Source organism: Rattus norvegicus, chromosome 16 (genome assembly GCF_036323735.1).
Source record: "Rattus norvegicus strain BN/NHsdMcwi chromosome 16, GRCr8, whole genome shotgun sequence".
NCBI lineage: Eukaryota > Metazoa > Chordata > Mammalia > Rodentia > Muridae > Rattus > Rattus norvegicus.
In genome coordinates, this window is record NC_086034.1 from 2,385,721 (window position 1) to 2,399,499 (window position 13,779).

Consider the following 13,779-nt stretch of genomic DNA (forward strand, 5'->3'; position numbering starts at 1 on the left):
TCTGGGATCTGGAGGGTGTGCCAATAATCCCCAGACTAACAGCAGATGTGTATGTATGGGGTGGGGATTAGAGGAAGAACAACAATTGTGTGACCACCAAGCACTCCAGAGGGATGACCGCATTGCCCAGGGTTAGGGTTAGGGTTAGGGTTAGGGTTAGGGTTAGGGTTAGGGTTAGGGTTAGGGTTAGGGTTAGGGTTAGGGTTGTGTTTTGATCTTGAGATCATTCTAAGAGCCAGGCTGATCTATAATATTATTCTTTCTTGTATAGGTCTTTGGCATTTCAAAGTCTATAAAAGTCTGGGTGGAGGAGTGAGTGGTATTCACTTAGTTATAGTTTGAGTTGGTGGCTAAAAATGAGCTTTATATAACCACTAATAGTTGTTTTGGAAAATGCTCAAGGGATGAAAAAAATCTACCACCATCAATACTATATAACTTCAGAAAAAGAAACAAACCATGTACCCTCCTGAGCTGACTCATTATGCAATGTTATGCCCTATTCTCCCCCCACTTCTTTAAAGATTTATTTATTTCTTTTTCTTTTTTCTTTTTTTTTGGAGCTGGGGACCGAACCCAGGGCCTTGCGCTTGCTAGGCAAGTGCTCTACCACTGAGCTAAATCCCCAACCCAAGATTTATTTATTTTATATGCATTGGTATTTTGCCTGCATGCGTGTCTGTGTGAGGACACCGGATTCCCTGGAACTGAAGCTACAGACAGTTGTGAGCTGCCACGAGGGTGCTGAGAACTGAACCAGGGTCCTCTGGAAGAGAAACCAGTGCTCCCAATTGCTGAGCCATCTCTCCAGCCCCTTTTCTGCTTTTTTTGAGGCCAGGCTTCAGGTATTCTATGCTGGCCTTGAACTTGCTGTGTAGCTGAGAATGATCTTCATGCCTTCTCCCCTGGGTGCTGGGGTTGCCAGGGTGCAGTCCTGTGTTTGTTTACCTTTTAATTCAGTCATTTTTTCCTTTTTTAAAAAAAGATTTATTTATTTATTATATATATGTACACTGTAGCTGTCTTCAGACACACCAGAAGAGGGCATCAGATCTCATTACAGATGGTTGTGAGCCATCATATGGTTGCTGGGATTTGAACTCAGGACCTCTGGAAGAGCAGCCAGTGCTCTTAACCACTGAGCCATCTCTCCAGCCCTAGTTTAGTTATTTTAATAGAACTGTTTCCTCATGAGATCCACAAACTAGTAGTTATTTCAGGGGGCCCATCCCCCTCCTTCTGTCTCTGTCCCCACCCGTCTACGTCACTAATCAGAGGGTCTCTTCTGTGAGCGTCTAAAATCTAGGGCAGTGATTCCAGAGGTCCCTGTCTAAGGTATGAGCATTGTATTATGGAATCTGAGCGTGAAGAAAGCCACAGGAAAACAGAAGGTTGTGGAGTCTCTGGGTAATGGGCCTGGGGCTGTCCTATGGTTGGCTGGTACATGGTGGTCTACAAAACTCATCTATGTTGGAAAGCCATATATATATATATATATATATATATATATATATATATATATATATATACACTAGATGAAATTTCTATGCAAAAAAGAAAAAAAGAAGCACCACTGGTTCCTTCCACATGGGCTAGCTAAAGACATGTGTTCAGGTGTATGCAAGGACAGTTGTTGAATGAGACCTCAGCATAGGGAGACACGGAGCCACCCCTACTCTCATCCGAGCTGTAGCAGGGTTGTACCACACATTCAGTGGGAGTTCTGACAGGAAACTGGGTGGTTCTTAGCACCCTTCTAGGCTGTTACTGGAGCAGGGTGGTTTAGAGGGGTTTCTTAGAAACTTTCATGACTACAGTGGTTGAGAAAGATGGTCACAGGCTTGCCAACTCTGAGTGTGACAGGATACAGGAGGGTGCCTAAAGTGAGTGGCTTCAGCAGGCCAGCAGGGGGCAGCAGAGACCCCCAAGAGCCCACACCCTCTTGGGAAGGTAACTGATGGCACCAGGGTCACAGGTGGAAACACAGTCCTTTATTACTGGACTTTTCCAAACCTTTCACTGAAGCTAGACACCTGCTGTCTAAATGGAATCGGCTAGCCTTGAAAATGACCCCAAAATTATATAAACTTGAGGGCCACATAATTCATACCAGCAGTCTCCCATTTCTAACTTGAATGCCAGATTTAGTTTAGGGGTTAAATTGTGATTGTGGTTATCATGTTTATATTTTCTACTTGGCTTTGTAATAAACATCATCTGTGAGCAGGAGGTAAGGTAAGAGAGAAGAAAGACATCTCTGTAACTCAAATGGCTCCTTGGTGTTAATTCTCACGGATGCCCCTGGGTGTTGGGGTGATGGTGCCAGTGGACTGAGGAGGCCATTAGTGGATTCGTGCAGGGAAATGGATAGAGGGCCTGTGTGTAAAATGGAAGGAAAAAAAGGCTTGAGTCTATAGTCTAAGGGACTGCTTCCTGGGACCTGGGGGGTGCTCTGTGTACTTACCCAGTCTACCATCCAGCCCCTCCTCTTAGGGTTTCTTATTGCTGTGATAAACACCCTGACCAAAAGGGACTTGGGAAGAAAAGGTTAATTTCATCTCACAGCTGTAGCCCGTTACTGAGGGAAGTCAAGGCAGGAACCTGGAGTAAGGGATTGAAGCAGAGGCCATGGAGGAACATTGCTTGCCCTTTCTGGCTTGTTCAGCTTGCTTTCTTATAGAACCCAGGTGAGCTGGGCTGTCCCCTGTCAATCATAATCCAAGAAAATGTTCCACAAGCCAATCTGGTGGGGGAGGCATCTTCTCAACTGAGATTTCTTTTTCCCAAATGGTTCTAGCGTGTGTCTAGTTGACAAGAAACTAACCAGGACACACTCGCCACTCCATTCAGTCAGTCAGTCACTCAAGGGATGAATACTTCCGGTCAGTAACTGATCTAGCCTCAGGGACAGAGCAATGAATGAAGCAGACACAATCCCAGGGGAAGGAAAATTAGGAAAACCCATAAGAAGCTGTGAACAAGGCCTAACGTAAGTCTGCCAGTGCTGGCTAACCTGGAAATCAGGCTGCGTGTTCAGGAGTGTTGCGTGTTACTTTTGCTACACTGCTTTGTGTTCCTAGCTGGTCACTATTTTGGACCCACGAATAGAACACACACTCACACACACACACACACACACACACAAACACACACACACACACACACACAAACACACACACACACAAACACACACACACACACACACACATCAGTTATTCCTAAAATCCCTTGGCTAACTCAATGCCTGGCCACTCCTAAACCTTCCCCTGCCCTGAAAACTTACATGGCTGATTGGCTTTATCTCCTCCTCCACTACTGTGTCCCCTTTTCCTCTCCTAGTCTTCCTGATCCTCCCTGTCTCTTACCTGTGCAAACTCTCAGTGCCCCAGCCCATGCTCAGCCATTGGCTACTGACAATTTTATTGATAGGTCAAAAACCAACTGAGGGCAGGGTTGGGGATTTAGCTCAGCGGTAGAGCGCTTGCCTAGCGAGCGAAAGGCCCTGGGTTCGGTCCCCAGCTCCGAAAAAAAAGAAAAAAAAAAAAAAAACCAACTGAGGTCAAGGACCTTCAGTGTCAGTAAACACAGATTCCTGATTAAATCAAAGTATCAGAACCACCCCCTACATCTCACCTTTTCTGTCCAATTTAAAAAAAAAAAAACACCTTTTCTCTCAGACCTAAATTGAGCATAACCACAAGACATGATATACATTTAACATTCAGTCTGTCATGTTTGTCAATTAGATAAAGTATTCTACCATCATTCCTAACGTAAAGAGTTACAATTCTACCCCTGAACTATGTGTCCATTTTAGCCTGTAACAACATCTGAAAACCATGCTTTCTACTCTATATCACATCTTTACTGTTACACCACTTAAGTTTGCTATAATTAGTCTTCAACCCTGTCAGAATTCTGAGTATGGACTAAATATTACCTGGATATATAGGAAGCACCAAACCGGCATTTCAAACTTAAACAATTGCAGAGACAGCTGACTGGACAGTCCCCCCATTCCTCAAAATGGAGCATCAGTCTTCAGCCTCCTGGATCATCTGACAGACCTTTGTAAAGCAGGATGATGAAGGACTGCTTACCCTGCCTTGGCAGAGCGATTGTGTCTCCATTTTGGACAGGATTTTTTCTGTAGATGAAATAGGCACTTTCTGCCCTGTGGCTACCTTGTTACGATGAGCAACCTCACCTGGAAGTAAAGATACATAATATCTTCATGGAACTATGAAGGGGGTACTGCTGGGAGGGAGTGGACATGTCTCTAGTTAAATAATCCTTAGGAAGGAAATAACATTAAATGACAGTCTGTGGATTTCGGATGTTTTTAAAGACTACCTCCCTATGTAATGTATATTTGAATTGTTAAACCTTAGCTACTCTTAGCCATTTCTACTTGAATAAATTGAAAGCACTCTATTGTGATTAGCATCTAACCTAGCCATGAGTTTACCATCTGGTTCTTAACTTGCGTTAACCACCTTGTTCTTAAATGAGTTGCATAGGCACAATGCCTATCTAAGAGTAACAATATTAATTTCAAATTTTATATCAATATGCAGATTCATACCAGTGAAAACCTTAATTCTATATCAATATATAAATTCTGTACCAAGGTAAAAGATAACCAGTTTTATATTAATTACAAAGATTTCTACTAATGTAAGGTTATTGCTACACAATGTTTTAAGAAAATTTAACAATCTATTCTATTTCCTCCATATTCAAAATTATGACCATTCCCAAATTAGCCCTCAAGATGACAACCTGTCTAATTTGTAAAATAACCAAAACCAGGCACCCAAACCTAAGAAATTGGGTTAACAACCCTCCATGGCTTCTTCCCGCTGATTAGGGGCAATGAGAAATTCTTTTAAAGGGGTGTGGAGGGGTAGGAAAATTAGAAAATCAGTTAAACTTAAGAAATCTAGCTTTAGCATCTGTTATCCAGTCTCTGAATGCTTAGAGGGCTCAGGGCTTGGCTGAAGTTCTGAATGGGTCTGTTTGAAAGGTTGGATGAGGTGAGATAATCTGGAATCAGCAGCAATTCCCAAAGCTGTTTTGGTGAGTATCAGGAGGCCCGGGGTCAAGCAGGTCAGTTCAGCATCTCTGAGGATGAGGCTTGTCAAAGCTGTACATTCTGTAATATATGAATCTCACGACCTGTCTTGTTTGATTAGTTTGACTTTTATAGGTCCACGTCTGATCCATACACTCTGGAAGGGGTCCAGGGCCTATTCTCTTTTCCTGTCAACACGAATGCAGAGTGTTTCTCCCAAACGAGCATGTCCTTGAGCCAGTAACTGGAAATCATTGAGGTTCCTTTTACCTTTACCCAGAGGAACCTTAACATAACCACCAAACTCATAACCACACTCATTTTGATAATCAAAACAGTTCAAAGCAATTAAAGCAATCTAAACAAATATTAACAGTGCTTCTGCTGTCCCCTGCCCTGACCTTCATGAGATCGAGGCCTAAATTACTTATACATTTGTATAAACTTGAATCCTCCCTACTGTGGAGATTAATATCTCTGTGGGTACATATTGTAGTATGCTCCTTTCTCTAAATAATTATGAAGGCCAATGTTTCTGCTGTCTGAGATGGGCTAGATTCCCTACTTCCTGCTTTCAACCTATTTTTTTTTAAAGATAGGAAGCCTCAATATTTATATATCTCTGTATTTAACTTTAATTAAATTCCCTTCTACTTAACTGTATAAGCCTATAGACTCTAGTTTTTATCATACTAGGCTGACGATCCCAGAAATCCTGTGTCAACCACATTCAAAGATCCTGAGAAATTGTCCTGGCAAGACTTTTGCTTATTTTCATTTTCCCTAGCTTCTCTCTTCTTCTTGCTATATTTTTAATTGCTTTTGAATTGTTTTGATTATCAAAATAACTGTGGCTATGAGTTTGGTGGTTGTGTTAAGGTTCCTCTGGGAGCGAGATCAAGCTATACCCCACAGGAGGGTGCAGAGAGCTTCACACTCCAGCAGGGTGATCAGAAGGAGGCAGGTGACAACGGACCCCATCACACATGTGGCCAGCACTTACCTGATGTCAGGAATTGTGTGGGGCACAGTATAGTGGACTCCAGCAGCATTCCTCCTTTGTCACTTGCTTCTCTTATAAAGCCTTCTTTCACAAAGAAACAAAACTAATTTTTTTGGTTCCTGATGCAGAGAACCTTACACATTTGCTGAAGTTACTTTTAACAGAAGGCTTAGTTTTCTATCACTGATGACTGCAATGCCCTCAGAAATGGCTACATACAAGTGTCTCCATGTTAGCAGGTACTTTTATTTCCATCTGCATTTCTGGATTAGCTTCTTTCTGTGGTTGACGTTCTGTGGCACTGAGTTTGTACTTCATCAGCTCAGCTGCTCACCAGGACAGACGTCTTTGCCTTAATTCTCGAAGTGTCATTGCCTTTGGCTAGGCAGGGTCACCTGCTCGTCCGCAGGGCTCATGGTTGCCCTTTCTTGAATCTCTGAGAGCAGGGCAAAGATTATTTCTCAGCAGAGGAGCATGTCTGTGGTTGAGAAGCAGCCGGTGGTCCTGCCAAAGGATGAGGGAGAGCTGAAAGGAGGGGCTCCTTTGAAGGTCCCAGCCTCTCACCACAACTATGTAACCCCTCTCAGGGCTTGTTCACCCAGGGTCCTCCCAGATCTCTCACAGATTGACAGCCAGGGACTACACAGAGAAAGCCCGTCTGGAAAAAAACCCAAACCCAAACCAAACCAAACCAAAACAAACACCCCGCCCCATCCCCCCCACAAAAGAAACCAACTAGCACCTTATGATTTACAAAATTAATATACATGAATCATAAAGTTTCATACTCCGGGATTATGTAACAGGAAGTATATGATTCAGGGAGTGTGTGACATCGTGAGAGTGGGTTGGTCTTCACCCTGAGAAGTCACTACTGTGGAATTGGATTTTTAAGAGTTTTAGTGTTCCTTCCTTGACCTTAATGGCTTTGGAAAGCTCATTCATGGCTCTAGTCTCTTAAGAGGTGTTTTATTTAGTGGTATTTTTGACTAGAAACACCATGGCTATCTGAGCTAGGGACGTGCATAGCTTAGAGGCTGAAGCACGAAGACTGAATTTGAGGGCAATCTGGGCTACTCAGGGAGATATGATTTAATAAAAAATTTATTCAGAGATACCATATATCTGCATAACTCTTCGAGATTCGGGGCTCCACAGTGTCAACCCCCACATCTCCCTGTCATGCTCAGCTGTCACCTCTGTTCACTTCCAGCCCTGTGCTTTCTTCCTGACAAGGGTGCTGTCCTTTTGCAGGGTCAGGCTAGGGCATGGGAGAGCGAGTCACCCGTCCTCTCTGTAGATCTCTTTTCTCTACCTGGTCTTTCTGTGAGCTCCACCTATCCAACAGCCTGGTCCCGATACATTCAGGGAGTTCCCTGGATCACATGGTATAAAGGTGTGAGCAAGTTGTGGGTAGGTGAAGGGTGAATTGGCAAGGGCTGGCTGGGTCCGTGAATCAAACCACGTCCCAGAGGGCCTGGGAGGAGCATCTCTGCTTGGGCACCTGGGAGGAGTATCTCTGCTTGGGCGGCAAGGTGAGGTTGCCATGGTGATAACTATAGTAACGCTGATAAAGCACTGGCCCTTCTCTCCCAGCTGGAAGATGAGGTGCCCAGGAGAACAGCCTTACACAGCTCCTATGCATTCAGGCAGGCTATGTTTGGTAGAAATATTTGGTAAGTGACACACAGTTAATATATTCTGGTTAACTGTCCAGGAAAAAAGAAATCCTTATTTCCCAGGTACCTGGAATGGGGCTGCCTGGTTGTACACACATTGAAACCCTGCTACCACCTGTCCACTGTTATTGCCTTAGACCACAGGGTCCTGTTAATTAGCACGGAAAGAACACCACTGGGACTGGGGAGGTGACTCAGTGGATGCCGTGCTTGCTGTGAAAAGCTGGGAGCCGTGGGGTGTTGTGTGCCTATAACATCAGTAAGAGGGAAAGGCAGCAATAAGCGCATGACTTGAGCTCACTGGCCTGCTAACCTAATAACTAATTCCAGGTTTAGTGCTAGGACCTGTCTCAAACATTAAGATGGTTGGTGGCAGAGGACGAATTCCTGGTGCCAACCTCTGGCCTACCTCAGCACAAATGGTATTAATGTCCTGCAAATACTAATAATGCTACTCTTTAACTCATTCCCTTCCCCTTGTACACCTCTCCCCCTTTCCCAGCTGCCCGAGTGGGTGACAGGCCTTGGGGAGTTGCGTGCTGTTTGCTACAGCACCTAGAACCCCTTACTGTTACCCTCACAGGCAGCTATCAGGGGTGGGGGAGCAGGTCATCGTTTACCTACAAACATTGGTATCGAAGGCTTGGCCTTGGCTCATGCCCCTACCTCCGCCCCAAGTCTGTCTTCTTCACATTGGACACTCCCCTCCCTCTCCTCTACGTGTGCTCCAACAAGCCCTCCTCGGGCTAGGCTGCACTACCCTAATTCACTGACAGTTTGGGAATAAACAAGTTTTTATGTGTGGCCCCAGTCACTGCCAAGAACAGCATTTATGGGGCTTCTAATTACCCCGGAGACTGTGGTGGGTCCTGTATCAGAGTCAATAAACTACTTTAAGTGATGCTGGCTAATTTGAGAATTTGTGGTGTCTTAGTTGCTAGGAGCAAGAGAGCATTAATTAGAAACGCCCATTCTAAGGACTCAGTTTTAGAATTTTGGTTTTGGATGCGCTGGGCCACCTGCCTGCTGATTTGTTCGCTGCCGATCAACATATTATTGAATAACATATGAAGAGCTTCTTCTACTCCTCCCTTCTCAGACAAAACCCAAATAGTGACACTTGTTTCCCTTAACTAGTTTATCAATTCGCTTTATGTCCGAATCACGGCCCCTCCATCTTCTTCCAGTCCCACCCTCACAACCATCTTCCCACCATGGCTTCCTCTCCTTCTCTGAGGAGAAAGGGAGACCCCTCCCCACTCCCCGCCATGAATATCAGCCTGACCTGGAACATCAAATCACAGCAGGATTAGGTGCATCTCTCCCACTGAGGCCAGACATGGCAACCAGCTAGGGGAAGGAGAAGTACAAAGACTCTTAAAGGTGGTCCATAAGGTGCCAGGCCATAGGACGTGAGCTTACTCCTTTTTTTTATAATTTAGATAGAGTTTGACATGTTTGGCTTTTTCCTTATAGTATTTTTACACAAGATCAAAAAGATAGTTTGAGTTCATAGTGATTGCTAATATTTATTTTATTTCTTATTTATAGGTAGGGTGTGGCGTGCACATGCTTGTCCACAGAGGCCAAATGAGGGCATCAGATCCCCTGGGGCTGACGCTATAGACAGTTGTGGGCCACCTGACAAATCTGAGTCCTTAAATGCTCTTAACTGCCAAGTCATCTCTTCAGACCGTCTCGGTGATTTAAAAAAAAAAAAAAAAAACAAAAAAAAAAAAACAAAAACAAAAACAAAAAAAACAAAAAAAAACTTTCTAAGAATGAATAAAAAATTACTTTCTAAGAATTACTTGCACTAAATTCCTCCGAAATATTCAGAAAAGCCAGCCATGAAAGTTTTTAAAGGTCTGGAAATGTACGTCAGCTTTGGAACAATTGCCTAGAATGCATGAGGTCCTGGAATTGTCCCCAGTCCCTGTAGAAAAAAAAACAGTGGCCGAGCCTGGTGGTACCTGCCTGTAATTACAGCACTCAGGGCTTAGCAAAAGAGTAGGTGGATTTCAGGCTAACCTGAGACGGTTTCCTGTCTTTAAGAGAAAAGAGAGAGAGAGAGAGAGAGAGAGAGAGAGAGAGAGAGAGAGAGAGAGAGAGAGAGAATAAAAATTAACATAAAACTTACTTTAAATTAAATATAATATGCATTTGGAAAAGTTTATCAGTCTTTTTTTTTAATAATGTCTCGCTGTCTATGTTGTCTGGCCCCGAGCTAGCGACCTCAGGCAGTACTGCCTCAGCCTCCAGCTGCACAAGAAGGCAAACATTCTAAGCTTTCATAGATCTTCATTAGCAGATGTAAAAATCTGTAAGGCTGATGACTTTTTGTTGTATTACTGATGTGTGTGTGTGTGTGATCATGTGCATGCGTTTGTGTCTCCGCCTGTGTCTCTCCCTCCCCAGTGCTGGGGTGACAGAAGCCTTCCAGTCTCAGTTTTGCATGTGTGCTGGCTGTGAACTCGGGTCCTCACACAGACACATCAAGCACTTTGCAGAGTAGGCTATCTCCCCAGCCCCTCCTGTGTTTTGTGTGTGTGTGTGTGTGTGTATATAAGTGTGTGTATGTGTGTGTCTGTGTTTGTGTGTGTCTGTGTGTGTGTATAAGTGTGTGTGTGTGTCTGTGTTTATGTGTGTCTGTGTGTGTGTGTGTGTCTGTGTGTGTGTGTGTGTCTGTGTGTCTGTGTTTGTTTATGGGGGACAGTGTCTTACTATTAGCCCAGTCTGGCCTGAAACTCTATACAGACTAGGTTAGCCTTGAACTCCAACCTCTGGCTTCTGCTTTCCAAGCACTGGGATTAAAGAAGTGGGGACTCCCACAGCTGTCTCCTTTGTTTTCTTCAGATGATAGCCATTTTGACTGGGGTGGATGAAATCTCAAAGCAGATTTAATTTACATCCCTCTGATGGCTAAGGGTGGTGAGCATATTTATTTATATTTCCTTTTTAGAGAATTGCGTATTCACTTAATCAGCCATTTCCTCACTGGATGAGCGTGTGTGCGTGTTTGTGTGCCTGTGCTTGTGCTTGTATGTTTACCGTTCAGGTCCCGTCCTTGAGTATTAAACTTCTGTGGGTCCTGGCTAGGGCCCCTTCTGAAGATGGTCTCTTCTTTGAGCGATTGTCCTTTGCTGATCCTTTAAGTTTTACATATTTTTCAATTTTTAAAGATGTTTTTATTTTACATGTATGTTTGAATGCCTGCATGTATGTTTGTGCACTACATGTGCGTGCCTGCTGCAGAAGAGGCCTGGAAGAGGACTTTGGACTCCCTGAACCTGGAGTTAATAGGTAGCTAGCTGTAAGTCACCAAATCAGTGCTGGGAATCAGACCCAGGTCCTCTGCAGGGCCTTAACCACTGAGCTATCCAACAGCCCCTCGTGGGATTATTTTCTGTGCTGCCACAGTCCTTGCCTGTGCTTGTACCTTGAAGTCTTGGAGCCAGCAAGATGTTCAGCAGGCAAAGGTGCTTGGTCCGGTGGACCCACAGAATAGCAGGACACAACCAACTCCCACGGGCTACCTTCCCTCCATTTGGCATACCCTGTCAATAAATACTTAGGCATCTTATATTATGTGACTGTAGCGGTGTGTGCTTATTTCTGGCTCTTCTATCCCACTGGTCTGAGTCTGTAACAGCACCATGCTGCTCTTGTTGCCATGGCTCTCTGTTATAATTTGATGTTGGACACTGTAAAACTTCCAGCACTGTCATTTCTGCTAAGGTTGTCCTTAACCCTTTGGGGTCTTTGTGCATCCGTATGAGCTTCAGTGTTTTCACAGGTCAGCGAGGAATGCCACTGGGATTTGGGTGGGGATTGCAGTGAATCTGTAAATTGCTCTCGGTAATATTTTTCACAATTCACGATTCTTTCGCGATGGTTTTATCACCTGTTTCTTTTATGCTCCATGGAATGAGAACTGCCGGAGTTCAAACCCCGGCTTTGGCATCGGTTAGCTTTGTGCTTTGGGGCAAACCATTTAGCCTGTGGAAGCCCTGGTTTCTTCATTTTGAAGTAGGAATAACAACAGTATCTCTTCATTGTGGTTTGAAGACAGAATGAGTTGATGTTTGCTTGGCACTTTGCACGGTTCCGGGCACACAGAGAGCACTCAGCAAGTGTGGGTTTGCTGAAAGAAAACCTTAGCCGTCTACACTAGAGGGGCTGAGGGTTCCCATCTGTGCAGGCTGAAAGCCAGTGCGGATGAGGATTGGGTACTGGGTACCAGATTCCATGTTTTCCTCCTGAGCACAGCGATCTTATCTTATTCTACACAGACTGGGGGCAGCCCTCCAGCGGACTCATGGGAGGGTAGAGTCCGAACACGGAGTCCTGGTTATAAAAACACACTCAGGAAAGAACTGGGGCTCCCCAGGCGAGCTTTAAAAAAAAACGACAGTCTGCTGTTGCTTGATTAAAGAGTAGAAAGCTAATGATTCTTTCCTGAGGGATCTGAATCTGCTCTGCCGATCCGTGACCTGCAGGCTCAGGATGTAGACTTCGTAGGATACAAGGAAACCTTTCACGATGCAAACACGCTGTGGTTCAGACGGATGCAGTGGGAGCAATGGAGGGAGAGCCATCCTTCAACTAAAAGTGTCCCCAAAGGCTTCAGAACCATCGCACATAGCCTCTGGATATTAAAAATAAACGTTGCCGACAGTATATTGTCAAACAACCTGTGTTACAAAAAATATCCCTTAAAAATATCCCATGGTTTCTATTGACTCCCGCTACTCACTTCAGTGTCTGAAGTTTGGTCTGCCATGTATGCCTCGGTAACGGGGTGAGAACACCGATGGCTCAGACACTGGCATCCTGTGCGCACTGAGCAAGCATCCTGTAGTTAAGGGGGAGGGGCGGCCCTTTCGGCTGTGTCGTTTCTTACTATCTTTGCCACATGCTGCTAGAGCAGGGCGGGCAGGGCACTGTTGGCCTGGGCTGCCTGAAAGCAGATGTCATGAACGTTCAGGAAAGTCTTCAGATACTGGTTTGTCCCAGTGGATTCTCCGTTCTCCAAGTGGGTCATAAAGACAGGAAACATGCCTGCTTCAAGGAGGTCGTGGGTTCAAGAATTCACTCAGTTAACCAATAGCTAGGATCTCCGGCCATTTCCATTCTGTACAAATAACACTTCTGCCTTACCGTTGTCAGACAAGGGTCTCTTTCTTGTCTCTCGTCCTCAGCACCACGAGCATCCTCATGGCAAGTTGCTGGGGACCCTGTGGCAATATAAAGATGTCTCTGTTCTCCCGACTGTGCTCCACTGACTTCCTTGAAGGATGGCTGTCATTTGACGCCCCGACCCCACAACGTTCCCTGCCTCTAGTGCTTTCTTGTCTTAGCAATGGTCTTCCTGTGTTTATAGGTTAACTACTCATGAATGCTCTCTGCCCTTTGTATCCAACTGAGCATCCTTAGCTCCACCCTGAGGGCTTTATCATTTCAAGTGTGATATGTCTGCTTGTGGGTTCTGTCCCAACTCTGTGCTCCCCATAGACCATCTCTCTGTGCTCAGCTGGGTCTGGAATTCATGGAGTATCTTTAATTCGTTTATTTCACCTGCCTCCCATCCGATCGATGCCTTCTGCCACGGTTGGTCCAAGTTCTTGCCATTCCTAATCAGGGTCACTGCAAGACCATCTCACCTTTGTCCTGTCCTGTGTTGTTTCTTAGAGTTTTGTTCATATTGCACTAAAAGCCGTCCTTTGAAAACAGACCTAGTTGGTCTTCTGTTCAGAGCTTGCATTTCACCTAGACTAGAATCTGAAGATCTTGCCTGTAAGACTCTAACCCTCTGGTTCTTGCTGCTGTGATTTCTGAATTCTCCATCCACTCCCTACACCAGCCTTGCATCTCATTAATGGCACCAAACATTTCCCCGCCTTCCCCAGGACCTTGGATATCCACCACACTCTCTCATTCTTTGAAGGTCCCAGTTAAACCATTGCTTTCTTGGAGAAGCCCACTCTGCCCATATAAGTAGTAGCTGGTCTCACCATGATCCC

General features: G+C 44.8%; 2 protein-coding genes and 1 long non-coding RNA gene across 5 annotated transcripts in view; 2 read left to right on the forward strand and 1 right to left on the reverse strand.

Annotated features, from left to right (window-relative positions):
• The window catches only part of Il17rd (interleukin 17 receptor D), a 254,656-nt gene that overhangs the window by 150,549 nt on the left and 90,328 nt on the right, over positions 1-13,779 (forward strand). The gene's annotated exons all lie outside the window — the stretch shown is intronic.
• Arhgef3 (Rho guanine nucleotide exchange factor 3) overlaps positions 1-13,779 on the forward strand; it is a 280,324-nt gene that overhangs the window by 77,410 nt on the left and 189,135 nt on the right. The gene's annotated exons all lie outside the window — the stretch shown is intronic.
• Positions 6,304-7,752, reverse strand: LOC134482440 (uncharacterized). Its single transcript, XR_010058540.1, has 2 exons — positions 7,393-7,752; positions 6,304-6,581 (listed from the first exon to the last, which is right to left on the reverse strand). It is a non-coding gene; the product is annotated as an uncharacterized LOC134482440 (long non-coding RNA).